This window comes from Notamacropus eugenii, chromosome 5 (assembly GCF_028372415.1).
Source record: "Notamacropus eugenii isolate mMacEug1 chromosome 5, mMacEug1.pri_v2, whole genome shotgun sequence".
Classification (NCBI taxonomy): domain Eukaryota; kingdom Metazoa; phylum Chordata; class Mammalia; order Diprotodontia; family Macropodidae; genus Notamacropus; species Notamacropus eugenii.
In genome coordinates this window covers 390,084,054-390,099,978 of record NC_092876.1, presented here as the reverse complement: position 1 = coordinate 390,099,978, position 15,925 = coordinate 390,084,054, and the positions used below count along the sequence as shown (strand labels likewise).

Here is a 15,925-nt window from a genome sequence, read left to right as displayed (position 1 = left end):
AAAATGTCTTGTTCTATACATTGGAAACTACTGGAAGACAGAATTTGTGTCTTACCTTTTGCCTTTGTCCTGGCCCTTTAAATATTATGGTCATCTATTTAGGCGATATTTTTTTTTAATTCTCCCTTTTGTAGCTTCTATGTTCCAGTCAACGTTGTCTGCTTGATGTTTCTTGTATTTGTAATATCCCATCTCCTCCTTTCATGCCTTTGAGCAGACATAACACCATATGTAGCATGTTCTTTCTCTTTACTCCTACTTCTTTCCCCTTGTAATACCTTTATTCCTTCAATGTTTAGCCCAAATATACCTCTTATATAACTCTGTTCTACTTTTCTTAATTCAATGCTGCAATTTTGTCTATAGGCAAATCAATTCATCTTTTTCAGCTTAGTTTCCTCATTTGTAAGATGGGGATACCCCACCTCAGAAGACCACGGGATAGTGCCTATCTAGCATTATTATGCCAGTCTTTCAGAGTTATATAAAAAGCAGATATGCTTTGTTACTGGTGGACCCCTCATGAAATTCAAATAGTTAAGTGAAAGAAGAAAAACGCATTCAAATTCTTTAGCATTAATTTTATAAAATTATGATTTACTGAATACATTATTTTGTTGCAGGAAAATCCGCCACTTTCTTTCCAAAAAAAAAAAAAAACCAAAACAACCAGCCAATGAAGAAACAGATATTTTATAATATTTTTGAGATATAAAGCCAATGAGTTTTCTATATTCACATAATTCATGTCTTAGTAACATTTCTTAGATTGTGATTCTCTATTTTCCTCAGATACCAAATAATAAAAAAAGATTTTGGCTTTCTCTATTTCTTTATTTTATTTTGCTTGCATAGTAAAATTACTGTATTTCAAAGAAGCAAACTAGATTTTGTGAGAGGAATTTTTTTCCTTTTAAAGACTATAGATGGAGATAGAAAGGCCTCATAGTGAAGCCCCCCCTCTGAGGTTTAAAGAGCTTGAAAAATTTGTCCAGTGTCACAGAGATAGTCCCTGACTGATTGAAACTTTGAACCCCAACTTTTGAAAACAGATTCAGCAATCTTTCCACTGTACCATAGTGCCTCCAATCTGAGGCAACCATAATTGCACAAAGGAGAGATCAAAGTATTTTAACAAGTTATGTATAAGGCAATTTTATAAAGACAATAAATCAATTAATATAGAAGTATCATTTAAATGCATATAAGCATTTAAGAAATACATCTGTCTACCTCTCTGTTTCTGTCTATACATGCATGTGTATGTGTATGTAAATGTAATATATGTGTTTTTATGCATATATAGTGTGTATATACATACATATATACATGTATGCATTTATATGTATACACACATACATAAACATAAATATAGAGTAGCTAATGAAAAATATAGAAAAGATTTTAACATGATTTATCTAGACTTCTAGGAGCCAAAATGGTGGACTAAGCAGTCAATCACCGTGACTCTTTTACTTTCGCCTCCAAACAACCATAAAATAGAGCCCAAAATCAAATCTTGGAATAGTGGAACCAGTAAAAAGATGGAGTGAAACAGTCTTTGAGCCCAAGAAAATGAGAGAATTGACAAGAGAGGTCCATCGCTCTGAGGTGAAAAGGGATCACAGACCAGAATGGAAATATCCCATTAAGTCAGCAGCAAGCCCCACCTCAACAACTAGTGGAGGATTCTGAGCCTTATTCTGGTGGAGCAGGCAAATATCAACACCAGAAGCCACCTTAGCATAGCTAAGGGAACTGGCAACTGCAGGTCCAAGAACCAACAGATACTTCAGTGTAGCCCCACAAAAAAAAATATCAGTCATCCTTCAGAGGTTAGACCTCCAAATACTACAGCAAAGATGGAGGCAAACATATAGATACCGATGCCATGTGTACCTAAGCAAACACACAGCCTCCAGAGACCATGTTGCCACATGCTTCAGTGTAGCCATAGGGAAACAAAGAAACACCTAATCTGGCTTGAGTACATGCCAGACACCACCAGTAGGACCCCCTGTTCAGCAACAGGTAAGCTGCCAGACTACTAAAGCCTCCAAGAGCACCATTCACCCTCATCCTAACACTTAAGTGAAGCACCAGACATGAGGGTTCCACATGGGTGTCAGGGCAACATCAGCAGAGCACCAGCTAGGGCATGCAACCACTAATACAAGAAGTTCAAGACCATGGCCCTTCAACCCTTGGAACAGAGCTCAAATTTAAAAGAAAGGAAAAAGACCAAAAAATGAGCAAAAAAATAAAACCCCAACAACATCAAAAAAAAAAGTTTGTCCATAAAAAGTTATCATGGTGACAAGAAAGATCAACACACAAACTCAGAAGAGGATAACTATGTCAAAACATCTGTGGGAAAAACTTCAAAGTAAAATGGGAAACGGTCTCAAATCCAGAAAAAAGAAACTCATAGAAGAGCTCAAAAAGGAACTTAAAAATCAAATAAGAAGGTAGAAGAAAATTGGGAAAGGAAATGAGAGTGAAGTCTGAGGATTAAATAAAAAGGAGTCAGTAGTTTAGAAAAGTGCTTTAAAAGTAGAACTGGTCAAATGGAAAGGATATGCAAAAGTCCACTAAAGAAAGCAACTCCTTAAAGAGTACAATTGACCAAATGGAAGAGAAAATACTAGAGCTAATTGAGGAAAACAACACCTTGGCAGCTGTGACGTTAAGGAATATGAGGTCATGAAACATGATATTCCTAAAGACATAGGAGCTGGGACTACAACCAAGAATCACTTACTCAGCAAAAATATGCATAGTACATCAAAAGAAAAAATGGTTATTCAATGAAATAGATGGAGTTCAAGCCTGGATAAGGAGAAGACCAGAACCAAACCAACAATTTACCCTCCAATATCAAGACCCAAAAGAAGCACAAACAGATAAAAATGGAAAATAAACAACCAAAGGTTTCAATAGAACTAAACCATTTATATCCTTACACAGGAAGATAAAATTTATAATTCTTATTATATCACTATATATCACATATAACACTAACAGTAAAGATAGAAGGAATATACATAGACAGAGAGTATGGGTACGAGGTAAATTTGGAGGAATGATGTTAAAAAGTTAAAGGAGGAGATAGAGGAGTACAATGGGTACAGAAGGAAGGTAGATATAGAATGGGGTAAATCATCTCACATGAAGAGAAGAGACGTTTTACAATGGAGGGGAAGAAGGGAGGGTAGACCATGAATATTCACTGAAACTTTCTGTCATCAGTATTGGTTCAAAAAGGAAACAATATAAATAATCAGTTAAATACAGAAACCTGTTTTACACAACAAGGAAGTAGGAGTGTAGGAGAATAAGTTGAAGGGGTGCGAGATTGAAAGAAGGGAGGGCAGATCAGGGGAAGTGGCAGACAGAAGCAAACCATTGCTGAGGAGGAAAAGGGTGAGGAGAGAGAGGACAAACAGCAGGAAGAATAGGTTGGAGAGGAGTACACACACAATTATCCTAACTGTAAATTTTATTAGTATGACCCAAAGTGGAAGTGAATAGGAGAGTGAATCAAAAAACAGAATCCTACAAAAAGTTCCTTCAACAGAATCAAGAAACACACTTGAAGGAGAGACACAGAGTAAAAGTAAGGGGCAGGAGAATAATCTATTATGCTTCTGCTGAAGTTAAAAAAAAAAAAAAAGCAGGGGTAGCAGTCCTGACCTTAGACAAAATAAAAGTAAAAATAAACCTAATTAAAAGAGATAAAGAAGGAAACTAGATCTTTCCAAAAGGTATCATAGACAATACAGAGTCCAAATTAGAAGGGTAAAGAACTGTCTTCCTGTCAGATATATGGAGAGGGGAAGAATCTGTACCAAAAGAATAGATAGAGAGCATAATATATAGTATAGAGTATAGAATAGATCATTTTTATTTATATTAAATTAAAAAGGGATTGAATAAACAAACCCAATGCAATCAAGATTGGAAGGAAAACAGAAATCTGGGAAAGAATCTTTACAGCAAGTGTGTCTGATAATGGTCTTATTTCTCAAATATATAGCGAACTGAGTAAAATTTATGAGAAGAAAGGCCATTCCTCAATTGATAAATGATCAATGGATATGAACGGGCAGTTTTCAGATGAAAAAAAAATCAGATGAATATAAGGGTATGAACAATGATCTAAATTAATTTTGATTAGAGAAATACAAATTAAAATAACTATGAAATACCACCTCATACCAAAAATACTGGTTAATATCACAGATGAAGGAAAATGATTAGTTGGAGAGGATGTGGGAAAATTGGGACACTAATGCACTGCTGGTGGAGTCATTAATTAATTCTGAAGAACAATTTGGAATTACTCCCAAAGGCATATGACGCCCAGACTTTTAGATGCAGCATTACCACTATTATTTCTGTGTCCCAAAGGGTTCATAAAAAAGGAAAAGGATTCAAATGTGCAAAAATATTTATAGAAACACTATTCATGGTGGCAAAATGGGAATGCCCATCAACTGAGGAGCAGCTAAACAAGATGTCTTATATGAATGTAATTGAATACTATTATGCAATAAGAAATTATGAGCAAGCAGACTTCAGAAGAACCTGGAAAACTTATATGAACTGATGCCATGTGAAAGGAGAAGAAAGGAAAACATTGTAAATAGTATCAGCAACATCATGTGATAATTAATTAGGTCTGATTTAGTTTTTCTTATCAGTGTTCCAAAACAGTTCCTAAGGACTCATGAAGGAAAACATTATCCAGTTATGCAGATGAATAATGGATAAACTCTGAATGCAGACTGAAGAATATGTTTTCACGTATTTATTCCTTTTGATCTATTTCTTCTTTCGTAAATCTGATGAATACTGAAATGCTTTACATTTGTATAAACTATGTAAAAATGCCTAGCATTTTTGGAAGACAAGAGGGTAGGGAGTAAAGAAGAGAGAAAACTTTGGAACTCAAAATCTTGTAAAAATTAATGATAAAATTGCTCTTAATATTTAATTGGGGAAAAAATAAAATACTCTTAGAAAAAAAGATTATAACATATCCAAGTTTATAAGTCAGAAGAAAAAAGTTATCACTCACCTTTGTGAGAGAGAAAGAGGAACTCAGAGAAACCTGAAAAGTAAACAAAAAGGCTAGGCATCTTGTTTTTTCTGTCATCATCTAAAAATAGTTGAATCTTATAGTGTTTTTTCTTGTCAAATACAGATTAAGTTTTAGTTGTTGCCTTACATTTTCATGGATATTATATTTTAATTTTTAATAATTTTGTTTTCTCTTAAGCATGGTTTTGTGAGCTTCTTGAGAGAAGGTAGTGTTTTTGTTTTCCTTTGTACTTCCAGTTGCATTTATTAAGTGTCTACTACATGCCAGGTTTGGTAAGCACTAAAGTTATAAAAATGAAAGAGAAAGTCCTTTACCTTAAGTAGCTTACAATCTAGTGAGGAAAGGCCACGTGCAAAAGGAAGCTGAAATGCAGGGTGGGAGAAGAACAATATCAGGATTCTCGTATTGTCAATATACAGGAATTGTTTAATAAATACTTGTTACATTAACTTTACTAGAGTTACTTCTTTAGTGTACTTAAAATGCAACTACATAATGATGATTTTCTGTGACCTTTCATCTGAAGAAATCCTTCCTTCTCTACCAAAAATACCCTGCTATTCCTTTCCATTGTGAAGATTTCTTGATGGAAGTGTTCACCAAATTTATCACTCTTGGTACTTAGTCTTTCTAGGCATAAATCAAAATACGCATTCAAGAAATTAATATTCAATGATAATCATAGACTTTGAAAATATTATCGATGATTTCTTAGTAATTTTATCTCCTCCTTCTGGCTTGCTTAAAGTCTCAGTTAAAATCATATTATCTATAGGAAGACTTTTCTAATTCATTTTAAACCTGGTGTCTTTCCTCTGTCAATTATTGCAAGTTTATCCTGTATTTAGCTTGTTTGTACACATTGTTTTGCATGTTGTTACTGCATCCCCATAGTTAGACTGTGAGCTATTTGAGAACAGGGATTATCTCTTTTTTTGCATCCTCAGTGAATAACACAGAGTAAGACACATAGTAAATCTTTAATAACTACTTACTGAGTGATTTTGTGTTTTGACATAGTATAAAAGAATAATCCAAGAAGATTTCATTGAATTTTTTCAACCTCCTTCAAGAAAAAAAAAACATGCATTAAGTCCTCATATTAAGTAATTTATATTAAAATTCCTCTATTTTTCAATAATGGTGAATGATAAAGAATTTGGAATAAAAATAGACATAAAACACAAAGAAATTCCCATTTGATAAAATGAATGTAGATCAGTGTGATTCAAGCATAACAATGACATTTAACAGCATCAAATATTTTACCTGCTATTACATTTATTCTCATTAGCTGTACCTGATTTTGATTGTTATGGCTTACCTCATAGTTACAATTCTTATTGATATATGAATTTTTATCCTTACTCCAGGGCTAAGTAATGGACCACATTTCTACTATTGCTGATTTTGCAACCATTGTTGTTATTATTAATTATATTTATTATAACTGCAAGTGCAGCAAACATTTTAGGGGACTTCTCTCCTAAGAAGAAGAAGATATTTTGAAATTAATTTTGGTTTATTAGAGTTCTTTTGTTTGTATGTTAAAAATCAAATAGTTTCACTGAAGCATAGCCTCTTTTATCCTCATAAATTTGCCTGTCAAAATAGCAACAGGTGTACACACGCGCACACACACACTCACACACAAACACAAACTTATCTCTCCTAATTTCTACAAAATGATTTGCTTCTTTCTTCCCTCATCAGGGTAACAGTATTTCTTGTCAAAACCATTTTAAAGATATTTTTTATTATCCCAGATGAACAGTCTGCCCATCATGAAATAACTGTCACTTTCCAATGTCACTGATCATATATCATCTTTAGGTTAATTCTGAAAAGTAATAAATCTTGTTTCCCACATGCAACAAGCACCCATTTGAGGCCACTGAAGGTAAGAAACTAAACATGGACATGGAAAAGGATTGCTCACAAGCTCAGGTCAGGCAGCTGGCCAATTAGTATTCATGAATCTTCAAGAACACTTAGAGAGCAAAGGGCCTCACTTATAAAGATTGACATGAGAAGAGGAAATTTTCTATTATACAAAAAGGAGCAATCCCGGCTCAGATGATATCTTTCTTGAAGACATCCTGAAATCTATTAAAAGTTATCAATTTTAATTATTAAAGCTCTTGTAAGACCTTATTACAGAAAATATGCAGAAGCCTGGGCTAAATAATTTAAAATGCACAAACCAATTTTAGTATTCTAAAATAAACATATTGAAGGAAATTAAAATTTCTAATTTGTGGAAAGAATGGTGGTACACTATAAGTTCACAATTGTTAGTAGAATTTGTTGTCAAATACTATACTAAGTGTTCTCATACTTCAAAAATAAGTCACGGAATGGATCCAAGATGGCAGAGTAGAAGCATGGACCTTCTCTAACTCACCCCCAAAGCCCTTAAAGTACCTGTAAAATGACTCTAAACAAATTCTAGAGCAACAGAAGTCATGAAATGACAAAGTGAAACAGATTTCCAGTCCAAGACAATCTGAAAGGCCAACAGAAAGAGTCTATAACAAGTGGTTTGGAGGTAAGCACAGACCAGTGTGGCCCACACCATCACAGATAGGACTGGAGCACCATCAAGGTGCTGAATTATGGGTGACTGATGAGGTTTCCAGATTTCTCAACCCACAAACACCAAATACAGATTCAAAGTTCAGTGAGAAAGAGCTTTCCCCAGGGTAAGAGGAGAACTTGATAGGCCCCATGGCTATGGCAGCCACTGCATCAGGACCATCGACTTCTGAAGTTCTTGGTCTATAGACAGTGGGAGAATTGAGCAGTTCATCTGGGTCTCAGTCCTGAATGGTGGTCCTGGGTGAGGAAGATTGCTGGTGTGGTGGAACTGGTGCCAGCTGTGGAGAGGGAATCCTCCTTGCAGTTCCAGGGCAGAAAAGAATGCTTTTGCTTGCTCACAAGCCAAAGCACAGGACAGGAGAAGATTAAACTTCTCTCTCTTGATTGTGTCATCTGGGAGGAACTGAAAACTTATAGGTTTCGAGAGAATTTACAGATAACAGCTGCACAAAACCTCTGAAGTCTGGGGTAGTATACTCTCCAAGTCACAAAGGACTTGAAAGTCAAGTAATTAGCTGGGGATATGTTCCAAAAGGGAGAAAAATGAAAGTATAGAAGGTTACTTTCTTAGTGAAGTGGTATTTTCTTCCATCCTTTCAGATGAGGAAGAGTAAAGCATACAATAAGAGTAAGACCAAAGCATACAACTGTAGGAAGACAGCAAGGTCAAGACTCTTACAACCAAAGCTTCCAAAAAATTTGCAATGTTCTCAGGCCATGGAAGAACCCAAAAATGATTTTGAAACTCAAGTAAGAGAGGTGGAGGAAAAATTGGAAAGAGAAATGAGAACAATGCAAGGAAATCATGAAAAATGAACCAACAGTTTACTAAAGGAGACACAAAAAAATGCTGAAGAAAATAACAATTTTAGAAATAGACTAACCCAAATGGCAAAAGAGGTCCAAAAAGCCAATTAGGAGAATGATTTAAAAAGCAGAATGAGCCAACTGGAAAACAAGGTTTGAAAGCTCACTGTAGAAAATAGTTCTTTTTTTATTATTATTATTTTTTAATGTTTAACAATCACTGTCATACAATTGAGATTTTATCCCCCTCACACCTACCCCCCACTCCCCCCTCCCTCCCCACGACTGCATACAATTCTGTACAGAATTGTTTCTATTCTATTCTAACAGAATTCTGTTTCTATTGAGTATATTTTCACTATAGTCATGCTATGTAGTCAGACTAAAATAAATGAAAGAAATCATATAACAAATCAAAACATGATACACAAACACATACACATACACAAACATGATCTGCTACATTTTGTGAATGACTTCCATATTTCAGAAAACAGTTCTTTAAAATTCAGACTGGAGCAGATAGAGGTTAATGACTTTGTGAGAAACCAAGAAATTATATATAAAAAAAAAAACTAAAAAAATGAAAAAAAAATAAATGACAATATGAAACATCTCATTGAAAAAAAAACAACTGACCTGGAAAATAGATCTAGGAAAGATAATTTAAAAATTACTGGTGTACCTGAAACCCATGATCAAAAAAAGAGTCTAGACATCATCTTCCAAGAAATTATCAAGGAAAACTATCCTGATATTCTAGAACCAGAGGGTAAAATAGAAATGGAAAGAATTCACTGACCAGCTCCTGAAAGAGATCTCAAAAGGAAAACTCTTAGGAATACTGTGGCCAAATTCCAGAGTTCCCAGGTCAAGGAGAAAATATTACAAGTAGCCAGAAAGACACAATTCAAATACTGTGGAAATACAATTAGGATAACACAGGACTTAGCAGTTTCTACACTAAAGGATAAAAGGGCTTCGAAAATGATATTCCAGGGGTCAAAGGAGATAGAATTAAAACCAAGAATCACCCAGCAAAACTGAATATTATACTTCAGGGAAAATAATGGAATTTCAGTGAAACCAAAGACTTCCAAACATTTTTTTGAAAAAAACAAAAAACAACAGAGCTGAATACAAAATTTTACTTTCAATACAAGAATCAAAGAAAACATGAAAAGGCAAATAGGAGAGAAGCCTTAAGAAATTCATTAAAGTTGAACTGTTTATATCCCTACATGGAAAGATGATAGTTGTAATTCATGAGGCCTTTTTCAGTATTAGAGTACTTAGAGGGAATATGTTTGTGTGTGTCTGGGTATATAATTATATGTATAATATATGTGTAGGAATGCATATGCACATGGATGTATGTGTGTATACACACATAGTACATGTGTATACACCCACACACATGTACACATGTGTATATACACCCATACATATATGTACACATGTATATGTGTACACACATATGTATATGTGTGTATACACACATACAAATAGATGGAGGGCACAGGGTGAGCTGAATATGAAGAGAAAATACCTAAAAATAAAATTTACTGTTGAGTCGAATGTACTAGGAGTAAGAGAAAGGCAGAGGTAGAATGGATCAAATCATATCACATAAAAGAGGCAAGAAAGAGCTTTTACAGTGGAGGGGAAGAGGGGAAATGAAAGGAAATAAGTGGGCCTTATTCTCATGAGATTAGACTTAAGGAGGGAATAAGATACAGTCAGTTGGATATAGAAATCTATTTTACCCTACTGGAGGGCAGAGGGGAAGGGGACAAAAGAGGGAGGATAATACAAGGGACAGAAAATTCAGCAAAGGGATAATCTGAAGCAAACTCTATTGTGGGAAGACCTGTCAAAGGTAAGAATGGAATAAATGGAAGGCACCATAGGACAGAGTGAAATTTGCTGTTTAAGGTAAAAGGCATTTGGGAACATAACTATTTCTGTTTTGAGTTTGAATTTGGGTATAGTTGTTTGCATTAAATCAGTATCTGAGAGAAATATCACAAGTTACTCAGAGGGAATGTGATCCTGTGCTGTTAAAAGGTGAAGTTTGCATCTGGAAAGGAAACACTGTGGGGACAATTCTAGACTCAAGCTAGGATGGGATCCTCCTGGTCAGTTTCCCCATTGTGTTCCTTCAAAAAGGAATGTTTCCCACTTGACTATTCCCGAGTCTGGCTATAAAACAGATACTTTGTGTTTGGAGAATTTTACTCTTATCTGAATTCAAACAGAGTCAAGGATGTTTTATCCTGTCATGTCTGGTATGTCACATGTCCCTACTTTTTCCTTCTATAGGAAATGTCTATGATCAGTAGCAAATGAACAGCAAAATATGTGAGCCCTTTTGTGTAATCTTACTGGGAAATCTAATATTATTTTAATCTGAAAGTAGAACATGTTCAGAAATTTATGTAACCTACTTAAGACTGACCTTGAGATGTCACCATTGTTTAAAAAGATTTTAAAAGCAGTCATGTTTTTTCTGTAATCAGTCTCTTACTGTTACCAATGTGAGATTCCATTGTACATTTTTGACTAAAGCATTTTGTGATATCTAGGAATTCCACAAGAGCTAAGAATTTAGTCTATGATACTTAGGGAATTCATATTACTTAAGGACATTTTTATACCAACTAAGCTATAATGAATTTTAATTTTAAAGGATTTATTTTTATTTCAAAGTGAAAAGAGAACAATTATTTTAAAAGTTTTCAACTAATTTTCTTTATAAAAGTTTAGCGACTCTGTTAACACCAGGATAAATTTTTAACTGTTTTAAAAGAAATATTTTTAGAAGAAATATTTTTTTTCAAAAAAAGGGGGGATAAAGCCTACTAAATTTTCATTTTCAAGATAATGTATTGCTAAATTAATATGTAATTATATATACATATATGCTGTTTTGATATGAATTTGTAATCATTCCATGGTCTAAGCAAAAATTAAAATTAGTGTTTAAACTTATTAATGATTTATTTTCTAAAGTTTTTCTTCCAGAGTGAATATAATCAGAAAAGAATGAACAAGCCTGTGAAACAACAATGAACATGTATTCAGTCGAGAGGTTAAAGTTAGAAACCTCTTTTGTTTAAGACAATACAGCCATGCTACTGAAGAGTAATAACTTGGGAGTTATCCAGTATGTGGTAGAAATATAAAGGAAAGTGAAGCAGTCTGAATAATGGGTTCAAGAGACTTTTAAAGTTAAATAAAGGTTTGATCAAAAATATGGAAGGCAAATAAGAAGGTTGGGGATAAGTGGGGGTCATCCAAGCAACTCCTATCCCCAGATAGTTGTTCTGGATACCTTTGTACCGGTCTCAGATGGAAGTATGTTGAGAGAGTGTGAGGAAGCATTTTCAGAAGACAGAAAAGAAGATGCAACTTGATTTGATAATTAATACCTAATCATATTTGAGATGACCCTACCTAAAGGATATAAACCCATATTTAACCCCTTCTGGTCATTTTTTGACCTTTGTTTGCTTAACCTCCTTGCTAGATTTGTCTCCTCCAGGTTGAGTGCCCTCCACTTGCAGATGACCGTTCTGGCTGTATATCATCCTCTGTCTGAGACCATTACACATCACCATCTGGGCCATGTTCCTGATACTGAGTAAAGAACCAACCCCTTGAATGGAACCTCTCAAGATAGGGACAACTCTATGTCCAATCTCAGCAGGAATCAGTTTCAGAAGCCAAGACCTTCATCCCCTGCCTTAAAAGATTTTGGGTCCCATCTGTTTAAAGGTGGGGAATGATGTGGTGCCTGGGTGCATGTACTTGGGCTCCAATTCCAATTCTAAAATCACATTTCTCTTTAAAAGCCTTGTCAAACTACATCAATTTCTTGTCAAGATGAGTACAGACCTACATGGACTAAAATTACTTGCAAAGAAAAAAAGAGGAGATGTAGAGGACCAGTACTGATGGAATGTGAGGTAATGTCCAGGTTTTGCTTGAGACTTGTACTAGCATAAAGGCTGATGTTCTCAGGAAATCTCTCTCTTGATAAGCAAGGTTGAGATCATCCTGATCCTGATTGTGCACCCCAAAGTTGTTACACAGAAGGAACTAAGATAAGGAAGTACAAGACATAAACTAAAAATGTTCTCATGGGAATAGCCTTGCTTGCTTCTTGGTTAAAAGAGTATATAAATCTTGACCCTCATATCAATAAACCAGTAATGTACAGATGGTACAGGTTTGCCTAGGCCCCGCTGCTGTCATCTCTTTCTTTTCTATAACCTCAGCACCTCTGATCCTCCAGTTGCTGGCAGTTTTGCATGGTCACACACGTATGACCTATATTGAATTGCTTGCTTTCTCAATGAGGGTGGGTCAGGAGATAGGAAAGGAGAGAATATGAAACTCAAAGCTTTAATAATGAATGTTAAAATCATTTTAGTATGAAACTAGGAAATGGGATATATAGGCAATGGGCTACAGAAATCAATTTTGCCCTACAGGGAAATAAAGGGGAGGGGGGTGAAAGAAGAGGGTTAATAGAAGGGTGGACAGCCTGGAGGAAACAATGGATAGGATGTGTGCTCTCCTGGAGTGAAGGATGGGGAGAGATGGAAAGCATATTCTGAATTCAAATTCCTGCGGAAGTGAATGTTGAGAACTGAAAATCCCTGTTCCTCAATAATATATGACACAATCTAAATATACATCATTCTCTTCAACCTATGGTGACTAAAATTATTTTCACCTATAAACCAACCTTCTGTGAATTACAATTGTCAAGTGTTGCCTATCATCAATTAGTTTAGAAGAGGCTTTGGATGGTAGATATATACTTTGTTATGGGAGTTTTGCTGTGTTAGGTGCGTCTGCCAAAGCTAATATCACATTGACAGATTTTGAAAACCTGGAGTCACTTTTACTTAACTATGAGGCACCAGAATATTTTTTAGTAGAAAAATTCCCAAAGAAAATGTGAATACTTAGATATATGTATATATGTGGTATCTAAATATATAAATGGACCACTCAGTTGGCATGAATTGATATTATCTGAGGTTCAGCTTGTCAGTCATAAGAGTGGGAACCATCTACTCAATCTGTACAGCTAGCTATCTAGAAGTATAGGGAGGATTCAGGTTCCTTTAATGTCCAAGGGGGATTGGGGTCTATGTATATGTGTGTTTATGCATGTGTTTGTGTGTATGTGTGTGTGTGTGTATGTAATTACCTTTTCAATATAGTCAAGAGGAAATATTTTAGGGGTTCAGAACAAAAACCACTTCCTTGATTCCTCTCAAGTGAAATAAGGAAATCATGTATCTAAATTTCCACTTGCTAATTTCGACCTTTTCTACCCCTTGGTGGTTGGTTACATGAAATCCTATAAAAAAACATCAATGTAAATGCATTAACTGTAGCAAAACAGTAGCCAGAAATTGGAGTTCTGTAGATCAAAATGTGAAATACCAAAGGAATACAAGAAAGCAAAAAAAGTCAGTAAAATTTTCAGGTGGGATCAAGGCAAATTCTCAGCCCAAAGCGGAAGAGAAAACAACATCAACCAAGGGAGATACTCTCTCAATAGTCTCTGGCGTTACCAGCCTCAGAGGAGAAGGAGCATGATAGTGCCAGCAGAAATGTATATAAGCAGCAACTGGAGTTTAATTCCAGTCCATCATTCAAATGTTTCTGTTTCTTTCTTTCTCACTCTGATTCTCTTTTTTCTCTGTCTATCTATCTCTGTCTTTTTTTTATCTATTTCTATCTCTCTGTATCCTTATCTCTCTGTGTTTTGTTGTCTCTCTGTCACTTTTTGTGTCCCTCTCTATCTCTGTGTCTCTATTTCTCTCTGTGTCTGCCTGTCTCTGTCCATCTCTCTCTCTCTCTCTCTCTCTCTCTCTCTCTCTCTCTCTCTCTCTCTCTCTCTCTCTCTCTCTCTCTTTCCCTCTGTGTGTGTATGTGTGTGTGTGCCCGTGTCTCTGTGTTTGTTTCTCTGTGTCTTTGTCTCTTTTTCTTCTGTCCCTCAATACATATGTTCCTGACTCTTCCTCTCTGTAAAAAACTGAAGACCCTTATGCATCACAGTTTTGCAGTTAGCTTTCCCACAATCATGCTTCCCTCCTATTATTCATGATGCATCATAAATACATCCCTCAATAAAATTAACCTAGGCTTTCTGAAAGCAGTGCTGCATGGACAATAGTTATAATATGAGCTGGGAAAATAGAAAATTGATATGGTATATCTGAATTAGTGTACTTACAACAGAGTTGCTACTTTTAGCCACACCATAATTGCATTTCCAGCATTTTACTGGACAGATTGGACAGGGATAAATAGATGATAAAAATAGAGATTCAATAATAAAAGAAAAATTCAAACAGTGCAATTGTTGTCTTAATCATTTCGCACTCTCAAAAAAAAAAATGAATTACTGTAAAATGTCCAAAACAGGCAATAAAATGGAATTGCTGAGAAAATGTGATTCTATAAGGATTTTGATCAGGTACAAGTGAATTCAGACCTAGACCATTTTTTCTTCCTTTCCCACTTTTGTACTCGTTGTGGAATGTGTGGGTAGTCAATGAAGACATATGAGGGCCCTTGCTTACATTCAAAAGTAAAAAAAAAAGGAGAACATATCCATTCAACACAAGTTCTAATTTTCATTGAGAAGAGAAATATCAGAACTAAGCAACAGAAAATTCAAAATTGTGTTTATAGGTGAAATGACTCAGCCCATGAGCTTAAGTAAGACTACCATAGTCCTCACTCCTAGCAGCATTATCTAATGACTGCTGCATTCTTTCATGTATGTTTATATGTGTATACATTCATATGTATGTGTGGATATTTTCCTAATTGATATTTTTGCACACCAATGTGTTCTGAATATCCACAATAATCCTTTTTCCAAAGCTTGTCTTTTAAGAAAGCAAGTCATTACAAAAACTGAGAGTTTAATTTCTTTCAAGAATGAGTAGAGAAATCATTGGTGAATTAGGACTGTAGGTTAAAGTGTTCTAGTACAATAAGAGTTAAAAAAGTATCTTCAGAGGAGCCAAGATGGTGGAGTAGAAAGATACACATATGCTAGCTCCTAACCCACAGCCCATAAAATACCTGTAAAGAAGAACTCCCAACAAATTCTGGAGCAGCAGAAGCCACAGAACAACAGAGTGGAGGATATTTCTGTTCCAGAGAGACCTGAAAAACTGACACCAAAGGTCCATCGTGCACTGGACCTGGAGCACAGCCCAGCCCAGCCTTGGCCACACAGCACCAAGAGGAGCAGATCAGAGCAGCCTTCAGGGACAGAATCTCCAGCAGCCGTGCAGGTACCTCCACCCACAGGCGCCAAAGGTCATTGAGAGGGTCTTTTCAGCTCCCTGAGAGGGGAGTGGGGTGTCCCCATAACTC

At 35.5% G+C, this 15,925-nt stretch overlaps 1 long non-coding RNA gene across 1 annotated transcript in view; it reads right to left on the bottom strand.

Annotated features, from left to right (window-relative positions):
* LOC140503057 (uncharacterized) overlaps window positions 1–15,681 on the bottom strand; it is a 31,496-nt gene extending 15,815 nt beyond the window's left edge. The window contains exons 1-3 of the long non-coding RNA XR_011966692.1: window positions 15,629–15,681; window positions 6,100–6,170; window positions 5,081–5,113 (exon numbers count right to left, since the gene is read on the bottom strand). This is a non-coding gene — a long non-coding RNA (uncharacterized lncRNA). The remainder of the gene's footprint in view (window positions 1–5,080; window positions 5,114–6,099; window positions 6,171–15,628) is intronic.
* Between the last annotated feature and the right edge of the window lie 244 nt (window positions 15,682–15,925).